General features: G+C 46.2%; 1 long non-coding RNA gene across 1 annotated transcript in view; it reads left to right on the plus strand.

Moving 5' to 3' along the window:
* The window catches only part of LOC307202372, a 359,370-nt gene that overhangs the window by 273,599 nt on the left and 69,325 nt on the right, over window positions 1–16,446 (plus strand). The window lies entirely within an intron of this gene.

The following is a 16,446-nucleotide window of genomic DNA, read 5'->3' on the forward strand; positions in this document are numbered from 1 at the left end:
CTGCAATACATTCATCTTAGATTCAATTTCACAAGGAAATCTATATTTCCAGTCGATTTAGTGGGGAGGGGCCTGGCTACAGGGTGAGTCTCTTTCTCGTGTGCTCTTACGTACTATTGCCGATAGCACGGGAACGTAGAATTGTAGAGTTTGAAGGTACCTCGCGGGGTCATCTAGTCCAACCCCCTACAATCCTGTTCCGCCTGGCCTTTGGTTTGGACTCGGTCTGACTCCTATGTTTCCCTCCCCTTACGGTCTTGATTTATCAGCTACTTTAAAATGAGGCTGCATTTTAAATTGCATTTTAACCTGTATTTTAAATTGGTCCCCCCCCCTCTTTCCCCCCTATTATGTTTTTACTGTGAGTTTTATTGGTGTTAGCCGCCCTGAGCCCAGCTCTGGCCGGGGAGGGTGGGGTATAAATAAAATTTATTATTATTATTACAATGCAGGAATCACACTCAGGCGGCTGGCCACCCAACCTCCGCTTATAAACCTCCAACGAAGGAAGGTCCCAGCGCCTTCCGACAAGAGTTCATTCCACTGTCAAACACCTCTTACCACCAGATAGTTCTTCCTCGTGTCCGTTGGTTCAGATCCTACCCTCCAGAGCAGGAGAAAACAAGCTTGCTCCATCTTCCATGTGGAAGTATCCTTTAGATACTGAATATTGCTACATCTCCTCTCAGTCTCCTCTTTTGCAGGCTAAAAATACCCAGCTCCTTTATTTATTTATTTATTTATTATTTATTTTTAATGAATATTTATTGGCATTTCCAAGACAGTACAAAATGCAAAAACAACACAAAAAAGACAAAAAAGAAAAATAATAAAAATGCAAAAATGCAAAACTTAAAAACAATTAAAAACACATAGAATTTCCATTGCTTACTTTTCTTTTGACTTATTTCTCAGACCTCCTCATACCTCCCCTCTCTGTATTCCAATTCAAATTATTAGCTCAGCAAATCCTCACCTTTTAATTCACTTTAAAACCCAATTTTACTTTATCTAAACTTAACTATCATCCAAACTTGTACATCAATACTTATTCTTAAAACATTTTCTAAGATCGACCATGATTCCCTTCCACGAATTTCCCAATTTTCATACAAATAGCAATAGGAAAAATAAAACAAATTATGATTATATACCTTGTAAATTCCCAATTTCTATTCCACCCATACCCCCTTCCCGGTTTCAGTCCCTGACAGATGTCAGTCTGTCTCAATATACAATCAGCCTGGAGATCTAACATCCGAGGCTCTTAATTTTCTCTTACTTCCTCTCTGCCGGTCTTTTTGATAGTCCTTAATATTGAACGCCAAGTCTCGGAGGAGCTCCAGCCCAGCAGGATCCAAATTTCTTCCAGCCAAACCTCCATATTTAAAGGTGAAGCCTATGGGGTATTCCAAATCTTGTTTCATGCTGCTTTCAAGTCCGATTGTCCCCACATACCCAGCTCTTTCAACCGTTCCTCATCAGGCTAAACATACCCAGCTCCTTCGACCGTTCCTCATCAGGCTTGGTTTCCAGATCCTTCATCATCTTGGCTGCCCTCCTCTGCTCAATGCCCTCCTTAAATTGTGGCGCCCAGAATTGGACACATGACTCCAGGTGTGGTCTGACCAAGGCAGAATAGATGGGGACTATATAAATCAGGCATAGGCAAACTCAGCCCTCCAGATGTGTTGGGACTACAACTCCCATCATCCCTAGCTAACAGGACCAGTGGTCAGGGATGATGGGAGTTGTAGTACCAAAAACATCTGGAGGGCCGAGTTTGCTTATGCCTGCTATAAAGAAGCTGTCACAGTCCGGTTCACAGGCAATCGAAGTCCCGGCAGGGGACGTCAGGACTGGGGGCAAGATGGCGGGGTGGGAGCAGGAACGGGGGTCCAGAAGCCAGGATTCAGGAAGCCAAGGGTCCGAGGGTCAGGAAGCAAGGAGTCAAGGGTCCGAGGATCAAGAAATAGGGAGTCAAGAAGTCAGAGGTCCGAGGATCAAGAAGCGAGGAGTCAAGAAGCCGAGGTTCAAGGATCAGGAAGCAAGAAACCCAAGGCAGGAAGTGTGTTGCTGTGGCCAAGAGCTGTAGGGAAACACTGACCTTATATCCCTTCCCGGCTCTTGCCACCAGGTGCAGTGAGTTACCAATCGGCCTCACCTGTGTGGCCACGCCTTGCCCCTCCAGAACAAACTTAGGAAGGCCCCAGTCTAGCAGAGTCCTATTGGTCACAGGGCCTGGCACCTGCACACACACCTGACAGAAGCCCTGGGTGGCAAGTTAGTGTCGTCTGGACAGCCCAGGACCTCCAGGCACACTGCCCAGGCTTGCACCCCAAGGAGGTCACTTTGGTGCTACTAATGCAGCAAAAAACAACGCAGGAGGCAGCAGTTATGAGTTACTGGTCTCTGCAGCCACAGCAGGCGCTGCGATCCTCCAGCGGTTGGATTTCACCCCTGAAAGCGCACTGTGTAGTCTTTCGAGACAGAGAGAGGCCAACTATAGTGTAAACCGCCCTATGATCCTCAGATGAAGGACCCTATAGAGATGTAATTAATAAATCCATCATCATCATCTGGGCTCCCCACAAGCATCTAGTGTTGATATCTGTAAGAACAAGATGCTGGACTCATTGGGCAATGAGCCTGCTTCCATCTTGAATCAAAGAGTTGGATGGTCAACTAGTCTGTAATAAACGAAAATCTGCCCTTATTCCCTTATGGGGGACACAAGAGCCCTTATAGAGTCCTTTGTAGGTTCTCCATCGGTCGGAGAAAAGAGCAGAGGCCAGCTAGAGAATATTGTGAAGCAAAGCAGCTCGTAAGCCTGATCTTTGTTGATCTGTTGCAACAGGGTGCTCCCCTCACACGCAGGAAAGTAGGAGAACTCAGAACCCAGGTGTGCCCACCCTTATATAGACATTTTAAATTGCCCACCCTGGAGTCCAAGCCCACCCCCAGAAACATCATACATACATTGCAGAAAAGGTGCTCTACAACAGAAATCTAAGTGCGTTGTTTACTTCCTGTCTGGCAAGTTACCTGCTAATGCTCACTTGACTGGATACCCTGGGGAGCCTGGCCTGTCTTTTGTAATGACAAATACTTAGTTCCTGAGCCAGGTCACAGGCTCACCCTATTCATACACAGACATACCCTTAGGACAGGATAGAACGAAAAGACAATGGGGAGGCTTTTCCATTTTCCTTCGACCTTGCAGAGAAATATTTGAGGTCAATTTGGGAGGGACAAAATGGTTTCAGGCCTTTTTCTGTGGGGTTTCAGACATGTGGTTTATATATGCAGTTATGAAAATTATTATTATTATTATTATTATTATTATTATTATTATTATTATTATTACCCCGCCCATCTGGCTGGGCCTCCCAAGCCACTCTGGGCGGCTTCCAAAAAAATATTAAAATACTGTAATACATCAAACATTAAAAGCTTCCCTAAACAGGGCTGCCTTCAGATGTCTTCTAAAAGTCTAGTAGTTGTTGTTCTCTTTGACATCTGGTGGGAGGGCGTTCCACAGGGCGGGCGCCACCACTGAGAAGGCCCTCTGCCTGGTTCCCTGTAACTTGGCCTCTCGCAGGGAGGGAACCGCCAGAAGGCCCTCGGAGCTGGACCTCAGTGTCCGGACAGAACGATGGGGGTGGAGACGCTCCTTAATTTTTTAATTTCAAGTCCAACCCCCTGAAAAGCAGGAATCTTTTGCCCCCTGTGAGACTCGAACCCAGAACCCTGAGATCAAAAGTCTCATGCTCTACTGCCTGAGCTATCCCAGGCTATTCTTCTGTTCTTACCCCTCCCAAAGGAGTGAAACTGCAAGGACGGTCTCAGCAGTGAGATTCCCCCCCTCTCTTTCTCAGGAGAGGAGCAGGGACGTTCATCCCCCAACCCTCTCAGAGGCATGAGAAGCATGTTCACAGAGGGATAACTGTCAGAAAAATAAATTGCAATCTCGAGAGGAAGAAGGAGTCTTCGTAACGTCTTAGCTAACCCTCGGCGTCCGAAACAGGATGTTCTGTACCGCGCTTGAGCCTGTCTGAAAAATCTCCGTAGGAAGGAAATCCCAACATGTCCATAACCTGAGACACCTCCAAACGTTTACTCTGGTTTTAGGTAATCCAGAGTAACCATCACCCTCTGATCCCGTACCTGTGAGAAGTGAGGACTGGAAATCTAATTCTTTTTTTTTTAATAATATTTATTAAAGATTTTCAAATATAACAAAAAAAAAGAAAAACATCCAAATTTAAGGCCTTATTTTCAATATCATCTTTCCAGGACTTCCCCCTCCCCACCCCCTCTTGTATTCCAATTCTTTCAAATAGATTCAACAAATTCTTACCCCACCTAATTCTACCCATAAATGTGCTATTGATACATTGCGGTGGGGGGAGGACACTCCTGTTAGCAAATATATATATATATATTTGAAAATAGTTGATAAAAACTGGGGCTAGGGATCTTTGAGGGAGCCCTACTCTCTCTCTTTTTTAAAATAATATTTATTAAAATTTTCAAGGGTTACAAAAAGCAAAAGTAAAAACAATAACACCAAACAAAAACAAAACAACACATCACAACAAGAGAAAAACAAAAAAAACACAACTAATCTTCCCAACTTATTTTTCATTCGCTTATTTCCTTCACCTCCTCACACCTCCCTTTTTTGTATTCTAATTCAATTATCTATTTCAGCAAATCCTTTCCATCTTTCCCAATTTTTGTTCTGTAATTTATCTCAATATAATGTAACTTTACTTTCCCTCCTTTCACCAATTTTTTCCCTTTTACCTTATTTTAACATTAAAACTAAAATGCTTATATGTGTTTAACTCCTTATAACATTTCTGCTAAGTCCATAAAATATCAATCCATCATTTTTCTATCACTCATTAATTTTGCGATATTTCTATATATAAACTTTAAGTTTTCCAATCTTCTTCCATCAACTCCTCTCCCTGGTTTCGGATTCTGCCAGTCCTTTCCGTCAATTCCATATAGTCCATCAACCTGGAGATCTTATGTCCGAGGCTCTTAACTCTTTTCCATGTCCCTTCCGCAAATCTTCTTCATATTCTTTAATGCTTGAGAGCAAGTCTCGAGAGAGCTCTATCCTAACATTACTTTTATTCCTTCTGGACAGTTCAGCCAAATTTCCATAGTTAAAGCTAGGGTCTATACAGTGTTTCAGGACGTATTTCAAGATTCCTCCAGATCCAAAAGCCCCCAAAACTTCAATCTCCTTCAAATCCAAGTCCATGTCCCAAAAGTCAATTAATCCCTGGATAGAGAGATCTTTCCAACTTTCCTTCTTCAGTCCAAGCCGGGATCCAATCTTCAAAATCTGGCTTTTTCTAGATTCAATCATAAAAGCCCTCAATTTATAGTCCTCAATTTGCTTCTGTAGAACTAAGGATCCCGCTTGTGTTATTTTAGGTTCTAAAACAATGACTTTCTCCTTTTCCTCCACCATTTGTTCTGCCAAGGTAGGTTCCTGTGCCAGGTCCTGAATTATTTCTGTGTTGGTGCTCGCTTGTCTCATATTAGTCACTTTCTGTTCCAAATTATCCATTTTAAAAGTCATATCATCCATCTTTTTGTGAATCTCTTCCAGCAAATAGTTTGTCTTGCATAATGCAGTCAAAATAACTTCTCCTATCAACATTTTGAATGGTCCAAGGTCAATCTCTGGTTCTCAGAATCTTTATCTTGCAGCTGGAGACCTCCCAGTTACACTCCTATAACAATTTCAAAGGCTGAGGGAGCCCTACTCTCAGTCCCTCCCCCCTCACAGGGACGCTTGTTGGGGATGCGGGGCAGGGCCTTCTTGGTGGTGGCTCCCCGCAGGCAACTTTGGAATTCCCTGCTTAGAGAAGCCAGACTGGCTCCCTCTCTGCTGCCCTTCCGTCAGCTGGCTGAGACGGTTTTATTCCGACAGGCCTTTGGGAACTGAATGCTTTTTCTTTTTGTTTTTCAGGAAAGGGCTTTTAAAGAGTGCTTTGACGTTTTGGCTATCTGTATTTTAATATTCCTTTTGTTAAGTTTTAGTTTAGGTTTTTTAAATATATTTTTATTAGTTTTTACATGAAATTTCCAAAAAAACATACAACATATTTTCTTATCTCATTCAGTGTTTTGGAGTTCCATCAACCACATCTGAAGATTTTTCAATCTTTATCACTTAATCTGCATTTCAATAGTTTCACTATTACTTGTAATAGTCCTTCACTAATAATTTTCTTCATACTTTTCTCTGTAACATTTCACATAGTCCTCCTTACGAAACTTCTTGCAATCCTACTAGCTGTTGATTACAATTGTTTTTCAGATAATTCACATATTTACTCCAGTCCTCTGAGAATCTCTGATCCCGCAGGTTTCGAATCCTTCCTGTCATCTTGTCTAATTCTGCATAGTCCATTAATTTTTAAATTTTTAGTTCTATTTATAGTTCAATTGCCTTTCGAACCGTTGTCTTCTGTATGTTTTTTACCTTTTTGCGTTTTATCCGTGCTGTTTGAATTTGCGCAAACCGCCTCGAGTCCTGACCAGGTTGTGCAGCTAACCTGTGTATCCAGGTGATCTCACAGAGAGACAAACACGGAAGGAAAGATTCTCCATGACTTCTTTTCCAAATAATTGCCTTCTCTCTCCCTGGCACAGAGGTGTTAAGAAAGAGGTGATTTCGAGGAGGGAGGAGGAACAAGCCGAGACAGTGGAGAGAGAAGCAGACAGAACAGATTACGGAGAAAGTGGCAGAATCAGCCCCAGTCTGTGGCCTTTGCCAAAGCTGGCCACACACAGGTGTGCGTCCTTATGCAAATCATAGAACTGCATGGAGTTGGAAAGGGATCCGAGGGTCATCTAGTCCCCACTGCAATGACTGCCAGATTTACATGTAAGCTAAACAAGCTACAGCTTAGGGCCCCACTCTCTTGGGCCCCCCCCAAAAAAAATGTAAAGGAAAAAAACAACTGGATGTACATTTCCAAAATATAAGATAAAAAACAAATCAAATAAAACCTAAAGACAGCAACAGTGTTTTGGGATAAGGGACGGCGCTGGGATAAGGGACTTTCCTGCCAAATAAGGGATGGTTGACAGCTATGCACTAGACATCTGCGGTAGATCACTGGCTCTACCCAAAGAAGCTAAACACCTTTGGCTCCCCTAAAAGAAGCCCAGCAACCTTGACCTGAACCCCCCAAAAAAGGGTTTTCCTTCCTAAAAAAAAGGTCAACAACTTACTTTGACCTGAACCCCCAATAAGGAGGTAGATCACTTCCAGTTTTTAACTCTTTTGAATGTGTGTATCTTTATTGTTTTAAAATACATACATTTATGCCAGGAAAGCAAACCAACCAACAGACAAATGTACAGTCAAATAAACAAACTATAAATTGACAAACAGACAGTAGCAATACTGTATATGAAACAACACAATTCTTATAACTAACATCCTTTATACTCCCAATGATGTGAACGATTGTAAAACAGGAAATTAAAAATGACTTCCAATTAGTCTCGCTGTACTTTGTTGATTATTTTATACCGCACAGTTACATATTTCTTATATAGTTTCTGTTAACTTCCCTACAAACTTATATTTATACAATGCAAGGTTCAGTCTAATTCTGCCAAGAAGTTTCCTTTTATACCGTGATTTTTAAAATATTCTTAAAGTATTCTTGCCAGTTTTTAACTTCGTGAGTAGATCGCAGTCTCTTGGCATAGCTGTCAACCATCCCTTATTTGGCGGGAAAGTCCCTTATCCCAGCGCCGTGTCCCGCTGCTGTCCCTTATTGTTGATGTCCCTTAAATTTCCCGAGTTTCAAAGGAAGCAGCTCCTCTCCCTCTCTCCCTGCCGGCAGGGAGGAGGGAGGCTCCAACTGTGTTGCTTGGCTGCGTTGCTCACCCAATAAGGAGTCTGAGAATGACTGGGGGGTGGAGCTTGCATGCCTTGTGCCAATCAAATCGGCCGCGTTGCCTGGGGACTCGCCTTTGCTCAGCGCTTCCCAGCGGAGAGGGGACGGTGGTTTTCCTTGCTGCATCCCCTTTGCCGGGTTGCTGCGCTGTGGGAACCACCGCTTGAGGCTTCGTTTGGCTGCCGGCTGGGCTTTCTGCCTTTGGCTCAGAAGCTGAACATGTCAGTATATGGAAACATCACCGCTGCAGACAGCCAGTTTGTTGACATCACATGATGTGCCTATCTGTGGGAAAGAAGAATTTCCCAGGACGTTCACAGGCTGGATAAGTCTTTGTGAAGAGTGTAACTTGAAACCTTCTGTGTGCGCATGCTCAGGAAGTTTGTCAGACATGCTAGAAGAACTGAACTGAAAGGACGTGTTTTTCTCTAGTGCTGTAATGTCAGAAATAAACATCATGTAAATAGATTTCTGACTTGTTTTCTTTCCCCTGCGGAAGAAGGAGGGAGGGGTTGTGCATTTTACCCACGCTTGGGAAAATGTCGCCTATCAAAATCTCCCTGGTCTGGATATCAGCCAGAGGAGGTTACAGGTAAGCAAGCTCCGAGGACAGTGAGAGGGGCCAGCCTCTATGGAGGGGGCTTGCAGAACATACCTGTGCCCGGAAAATCCCTTACAGTGGTACCTCGCAAGACGAATGCAGCGCAAGACAAAAAACGCGCAAGACGAAAGAGTTTTCCATTTTTTTGAGTCGTTCCGCAACACAAATTTCCCTATGGGCTTGCTTCGCAAGACGAAACGTCTTGCGAGTTCTTGTGAGCTTGTTTCCTTTTTTAAAGCCGCTAAGCCGCTAAGAGCCGCTAAGAGCCGCTAAGCCACTAATAGCCACTAAGCCGCTAATAGCCGCTAAGCTGCTAATAGCCGTTAATAGCCGCTAAGCCGCTAAGAGCCGCTAAGCCGTTAATAGCCGCTAAGCCGCTAAGCCGTTAATAGCCGCTAAGCCGTTAATAGCCGCTATGCCACTAAGCCGCTAATAGCCGCTAAGCCGCTAAGCCACTAATAGCCGCTAAGCCGCTAAACCGTTAATAGCTGCTAAGCCGCTAAGCTGCTAATAGCCGCGCTTCGCAAGACGAAAAAACCGCAAAACGAAGAGACTCGCGGAACGGATTAATTTCGTCTTGCGAGGCACCACTGTATTTTGGCTGCTGATCCCTTATTTTCAAGGCTGCTGGTCCCTTATTTTCAAATCTGTAAGTTGACAGCTATGGTCCAGTGATCTACCGGGAAATCATGCTCTACCTGTTGGACGTGCCTGGATTAGTACATCCTTGGGTGCCAAAAAGACAGCCACTTGCCAATCAGCTGGCGTTAAACGGGTGCCGTTTTGCCAGCATGAACGCGCCGGCAAAGCAGACCCTTCGCCCCGCAGGCCAGCTCTGACAGGTGAGCGTTTTGAGACGTCATCGCAAAGTATTTTATCGGCAGATGGGTGCCCCCCTGCCCACCTCCTAAAGTTGGCCGACGGGTGGGGGAGAGATAAAGATCTGGCCTTATCTGAAGGGTTTGTCCCACGGAAGATGGAGCGGGCACCACCCGAACCAATCGATCTGGATTGCAATAAAGGAGATTCTCTTTGTGTCGTAAAAAGCTTCAATGAAAAAATTGTGCAGAAAAGGGAAAGTGGCAAGCACTGTTTGACCAGGGAAACAGGCTCCTGAGATGAAAAATATGGGATGCAAAACAAACAAGACAGTAAAACAGAACCAAACACTAAAACAAAAAAGAAAAGAGAAATTTGTCACACACACACACACACACCATATTTTCATTCCAAATTCTTCTTTTTTGACCTCCTTCATCCTGTACACGGTTTTCTATTTTCTCCTTCTCCACTGCCTTGTTTTTGAATTATTTTTACGATTTTCCCAAATTGTAACCTAAGAACCATAAATCTTCCTGTTTTGCTTTGTGGGTCAAGGGTAGCAGTTTGTTCTGTTTTTGTTGTCGGTGTAACTGATTTCTGTTCTAAATCATTTCAATAAAATTAATAAAAAATTAAAAAGAAATATATGGGATGCAAATAATCAGCATTCTCATTACCAACGCTAACAGTACAGGTGGCCACCAAATTTACCGCTCCTCCTTTTCTGATATGCTCCGGCTGAACAAAGTCAGCCTGCGGTCTCCTGCAGAAATGCACCCCGCACGTGCTCAGAGGCAGCCTTCTCCTGGCCTGGGAGCCAGGATGAAGCCCAGACAACGGGTTTGCTGGAGGCAGATGGGCATCGCTTGCACGTAGGCTAGGAGGCCTCATTGTGCGTCCGAGAAACTGGACCCGTTTGAGATCGTTTTTATCATTTTGGCCTTGGGGCGGGGGGCGAAAATGGCTGGGCTAGGCCTAGTGAGAGAGGAAATGTCCCTATACACAGGCAAGCCACGCACACCCGCTCACCGGGGCCAGTTCAGTTTACACGGTTGCCGGGCAACCGCCTCTCCGTGCAAGAATTCACTTTGGGCCCATTAACAGCATCTATTTATACCACAATGGCAGGGGGGGCCCAGAGCCAGCAGGATAAGAGGCGAGGGAGCCTGGGTGTGTGTGTGCAAATCATGCTCACTACCACACACACACCCCAAAAAATAAAAATAAAAACCCTTTTACCGGCCGGTTTGAAACCTAGTTACGTTCAGGCTGGGCGAAGAAGCCGGGATTTATTTTTATTTTGAAATTAAGTGACGTATCATCTCTGGGGAGGCGACCAAGGGCTCCTTGAACCGAAGAAAGCTGTCCCCCACTCGTCCTCGTGAGGAGAGTTATATTTCTTTACGGCGATAATCAGGGACGGAGAATTAAATTTGTTTTAATTCACCCGCAGGCTGGTTTTCTTTGAGGCGGATGCTGCCCTCAAGAGCCGCTCACACCTGCTGGTGCTACAAAAGACGCAACAATAAAAATGTTCCAATGTTCAAAATCCACTTACACACACACACACACACACACACACCCCACCGAGGTGCACAAACCAGCATGCTGGCGAACAAAAAAAAATTCAATACCTAATTTGCAGATTTAAATTTGTGGCCAAGGCTGTGGTTTTTAAAAAGGCCCGTTGGAACATTAGCATCTCACATGGAACTGAAATCCATATTTTGTTTGGGGGGGGGAAGGGAGATGGCTGAAAAGGGCACCCTCTTCTGGGTCACCTACTCATAGGGTGGTCAAGTCCAGAGCATCCCAGACCCTAAGATTTCAAGTCCCAAACCTGAGACCTTGGGGCGGCCCTTGTGATTTCATGGGGACCAGCCCTGGAGATGGAAGTTACCGTATTTTTTGCACCATAACACTCACTTTTTTCCTCCTAAAAAGTAAGGGGAAATGTCTGTGCGTGTTATGGAGGGAATGCCTACGGGTGGCATGCCTACGGATTTTCCTCCTCTAAAAACTACGTGCGTGTTATGGTCGGGTGCGTGTTATAGAGCAAAAAATAAGGTAATTGGGAGACGGGAGAAGTTCGGGACCCACCCCACCCCAAATGTGATGAAGGACCTGCCTGACCTAATATGAACCTCCTCACCTCTGATGAACATCACCTGGAGATCTTCTCCGGTTTCCACCGTCAGACTTTAGACATCCGAGGAGGAGGCCTTTTTCGTGGTGGCTCCTCATCCGCTTTGGAAAACCCTGACGAACCCTTTGACTGGAGGTAACTGTCCAGGGGTCTTTACCTTTTTACCCAGGACAAGGAGAGGCATGAAAAGGGCAGAGGGGAGGTTGGCTGAACGCAGGCGCAGTCTCCGATTGCTTGGGAAAAGCCTTGGAGAAGGGACTTAGATGGCTGTGAGCCTAGAAATGCAAAGTAAAAGGGAATGGTGGATGATGCTCCAGTCAGACACTTATTTCCATATTTTCCCCAACTTTCAGAAATGGGAGGGATGTTTCTGATGCATTCCCCGCCCCCCATTGGTTTTAACATCTCTCTGTGGAGGATTTCGTCTGTCTGTTTAGTTGTAAGTCACTTTGGGTTGCCCTGAGCAATGTATTATTATTATTATTATTATTATAGATAAAGGTAAAGGGACCCCTGACCATTAGGTCTAGTTGTGGCCGACTCTGGGGTTGTGGCGCTCATCTCGCTTTATTGGCTGAGGGAGCCGGCATACAGCTTCTGGGTCATGTGGCCAGCATGACTAAGCTGCTTCTGGCGAACCAGAGCAGCGCACGGAAACGCCGTTTACCTTCCCGCTGGAGCAGTACCTCTTTATCTACTTGCGCTTTGACGTGCTTTTGAACTGCTAGGTTGGCAGGAGCAGGGAGCGAGCAACAGGAGCTCACCCCGTTGCGGGGATTCGAACCGCCGACCTTCTGATCGGCAAGTCCTAGGCTCTGTGGTTTAACCCACAGCGCCACCCGCGTCTCAGATTTACAGAAGCAAGAAATCTGTGGGGAGAGGCTGCCCCCTTATGGTACTAAGCGAGTCTTGCAGCACCCTTCCCATAACAGCCAATAAAACAAGAAATTCAAACAATGATTCCTGCTTATCTGAGATAAAGGACTAGAAATTATTCGTGCACCAAGAATATTCCCCCCTCATCTCATCCACAATGGCCATTTTAAAATGTGGGTAGCTTCAAACAGCATCTTAAAAAGCAGAGACATCACCTTGCCAACAAAGGTCCGTATAGTTAAAGCTCTGGTTTTCCCAGTAGTGATGTATGGAAGTGAGAGCTGGACCATCAAGAAGGCTGATCGCCGAAGAATGGATGCTTTTGAATTCTGGTGCTGGAGGAGACTCCTGAGAGTCCCATGGACTGCAAGAAGATCAGACCTCTCCATTCTGAAGGAAATCAGCCCTGAGTGCTCACTGGAAGGACAGATCCTGAAGCTGAGGCTCCAAGACTTTGGCCACCTCCTGAGAAGAGAACACTCCCTGGAAAAGACCCTGATGTTGGGAAAGATGGAGGGCACAAGGAGACGGGGACGACAGAGGACGAGATGGTTGGATAGTGTTTTCAAAGCTACTAAGTTGAGTTTGACCAAACTGCGGGAGGCAGTGGAAGACAGGAGTGCCTGGTGTGCTCTGGTCCATGGGGTCACGAAGAGTCGGACATGACTAAATGACTAAACAACAACAAGCTTCAAACTTCACCCCTTGTTTGACCTATTTCCATGTAAAAGTGAGGGCCAAGATTTGCAACGATCACAAGTCCCAAATTCTCCCCACCCCAACAGAAACCCATGCAACTTGAAAGCCTGTATTTAAAAATACACCGCAAGTTCTCTGCATTAACTTACCTTGCAGGACTAACATACATTTTTACAGCTGATGCTTGCATGAAACAAGGTTCTCTGTTTTTAAGATTAGAAAATAAATAATAATCCTAATTTCAGAATGGGCAGGAAATGTCTTAGACCTTTTAAAGTACAGTGGCTGGGCCATCGGCTGGGTGAGGACTGCAGGGCCTGCTCCCTTCCAGGGCCTTTTCCAACTGGCCCAGGAACAAACTTTTGGAACAAACTTTTGGGGAAGGGTGGGAAGTGTTCTGCCATTGCTTCCCTGTTCCAGGTGGTTAATGTGCTTTAAAATGTCCTCAAGCAGTCGGTGGCAATTTAAATTTTTATTCCTTTTTTCCCTTTTTTCCTTTGTTGGGGGTGGGTGGGATGGATAGTTGGTTGGGGATTAATTTTAGTATAATTGTTCTGTTCCTTTTTGTTGTTGTTTTATTGGTTCTGTATAGTTTGTGTTTTGTTTTTAAGGGGCGGGATCAGGGCTGCCTGGGAGTGGGGCCCCAGCCAATACGATGGCTGGGACAAGTCCCACAGGGGGGGAAGCACTGGGACATCCGATCTCGGTGATCATGGGCAGGAGGCGGAGTTACGCTAAGACCAGACCATGTCATTACCGAGGAGGCAGGTTTAGTCGTTGTTTGAAGACTATCCCTGCCTCTGGGTCTGGCCTTGACCGGATGGATACTGGAATCAACAGGGGAAACCCACATGACCTGAAAGTGTTGCTGTGCAATGCCAGGTCAATGATGAATAAAACCACTGCCATCCACGACTTGATTGTGGATGGAGGATTTGACCTGGCATGTGTGACAGAGACCTGGTTGGAGGAAGCAGATGGGCCTGTCCTTGCCGCTGCTTGCCCACCAGGTTTCTCTTACGCACAGCAACCCAGCTCATGTGGGCGGGGAGGGGGGGTTGCAGTGATTTTTAAGAAGTCATTAGTTTGCACCAAGCGTCCTATTGGGAAGACCCAGTTTTCCGAGTGCATGTTCTGGAAGTTGGGCAATAGGGGCAGTACAGGATTCCTTTTGGTGTACCAACCTCCCCGCTGCACCAAGGATTCCCTGTCCGAGCTGCTTCAGGTCGTGGCGGATTTTCTCCTGGAGACACCTAGCTTGGTTGTCCTGGGGGATTTTAACATCCATGCCGACACGACCTTACAAGGGGCCGCTCGGGACTTCGTGGAAAGCATGGCCTCCATGGGGCTGTCCCTGAATACGTTTGGCCCAACTCATAGTCATGGACATGCCTTAGACCTGGTGTTCACCTCTAGTGACATGGGTCATCTGACACTAAGTAAAAGCGAAACGAAAGAAGTGCCATGGTCAGATCACTTCCTGGTGCAACTTGACTTCTCCGCGACCCTTCCCCTCTGCAGGGAGGTGGGACCAATTCGGATAGTCCGCCCCCGCCACTAAATGGATCCAAATGGTTTCCAGAGAGTGGTAGGGGATGCTTTATCCCATGTTGATGGCCTTTCAGCTGATTCCCTGGTGGCCCGCTGGAATGCGGAGTTAACCAGGGCTATCGACTGTCTGCCTCCGAAGCGCCCTCTCCGATTGCATGGAGCCCGGACAGCCCCGTGGTTTTCTTCGGAGCTGAGGGCGATGAAACAATCACTGAGACGGCTAGAGCGTCGGTGGCAGAAAACTCACCCCGAATCTGACCGGACGCAGGTTAGAGCTCAACGTCGAGCCTACCAAGTGGCGATAGCGACGGCGAAGAAGACTTTCTTCACCGCCTCTATTGCATCTGCAGAAAACAGCAGCAGGAGACTCTTTCAGGTGGTTCGCAATTTAACGGAACCACCTTTACCACCGGGGCCTTGTAAAGACCCCAAGATCTCCTGCAACGATTTTGCAAAGTTTTTTGCAGATAAAATCACTCATATTCGGAAGGAGCTAGACACCACCGTGGGAGCAAGGCTGGGGCGGGAGAGTGCTAGAGCTTTGTCTGGTCAAGTTGCATGGAAACAATTTCAATCCGTTACCCCCGAGGATGTGGACAGGCTGCTTGGACGTGTGAAACCAACCACCTGTCTCCTTGATCCTTGCCCATCCTGGCTAATAAAAGCAAGCCGGGAAGGGCTGGGCGATGGGCTCTGCGGGGTGGTGAATGCTTCCCTCTGTGAGGGAACATTCCCAGATCCGCTGAAAGAGGCGGTCATTAAACCGCTTCTTAAAAAACCATCTTTAGACCCGGCCAGTATGGCCAACTATCGCCCAGTCTTAAATCTTCCATTCTTGGGCAAGGTGATTGAGCGCGTGGTTGCTGAACAACTCCAGGCACGCCTGGAGGATGCGGACCATTTGGATCCCTTCCAATCGGGATTCAGGCCTCACCATGGGACTGAAACTGCGTTGGTCGCACTGGTTGATGATCTCCGGCGAGCTAGGGACAAAGGTGAGAGTTGTTTCCTAGTTCTGCTGGATCTCTCAGGGGCCTTTGATAAAATCGACCATAACATCCTTTTGGACCGTCTAGAGGGGCTGGGAGCTGGGGGCACTGTCATACAGTGGTTTCGCTCCTTCCTCCTGGGCCGTGTTCAGAAAGTAGTGGGGGGGGATGAGTGTTCAGACCCCTGGGCCCTCACTTGTGAAGCCGCTGGGAGAGATCATCAGGGGGTTTGGACTGGGTGTCCATCAATATGCAGATGATACCCAGCTCTACCTCTCTTTCAAATCAGAACCAGTGAAGGCGGTGAAGGTCCTGTATGAATGCCAGGAGGCGGTTGGAGGATGGATGGCAGCTAATGGATTGAAGTTGAATCCTGATAAGACAGAAGTACTGTTTTTGGGGGACAGGGGTCGGGCTGGTGTGGAGGACTCCCTGGTCCTGAATAGGGTAACTGTGCCCCTGAAGGACCAGTGATATTTTACTGTATTTCTGGTTTCTATGGAAGCCGCCCAGAGTGGCTGGGGAAACCCAGCCAGATGGGCGGGGTACAAATAATAAATTATTATTATTATTATTATTATTATTATTATTATTATTATTATTATTATTGTGGTACCTCTAGTTGCCTTCACCTCTGGTTACGTATCCTTCGGGATACGAACATGGCAAACCCGGAAGTATTTTTCTGGGTTTTGCCGCACATACATGCGCAAAAGCTCTAAACCACGCCGTGCGCATGCGCAGAAACAGCACCTCCTCTGCATCTTTTCGTAACCCTGCGTCAAAATTCGCACCAACACCCTCCCCCTCTAGAAAGTA

This window comes from Podarcis cretensis (assembly GCF_951804945.1).
Source record: "Podarcis cretensis genome assembly, chromosome: 13".
Lineage (NCBI taxonomy): Eukaryota > Metazoa > Chordata > Lepidosauria > Squamata > Lacertidae > Podarcis > Podarcis cretensis.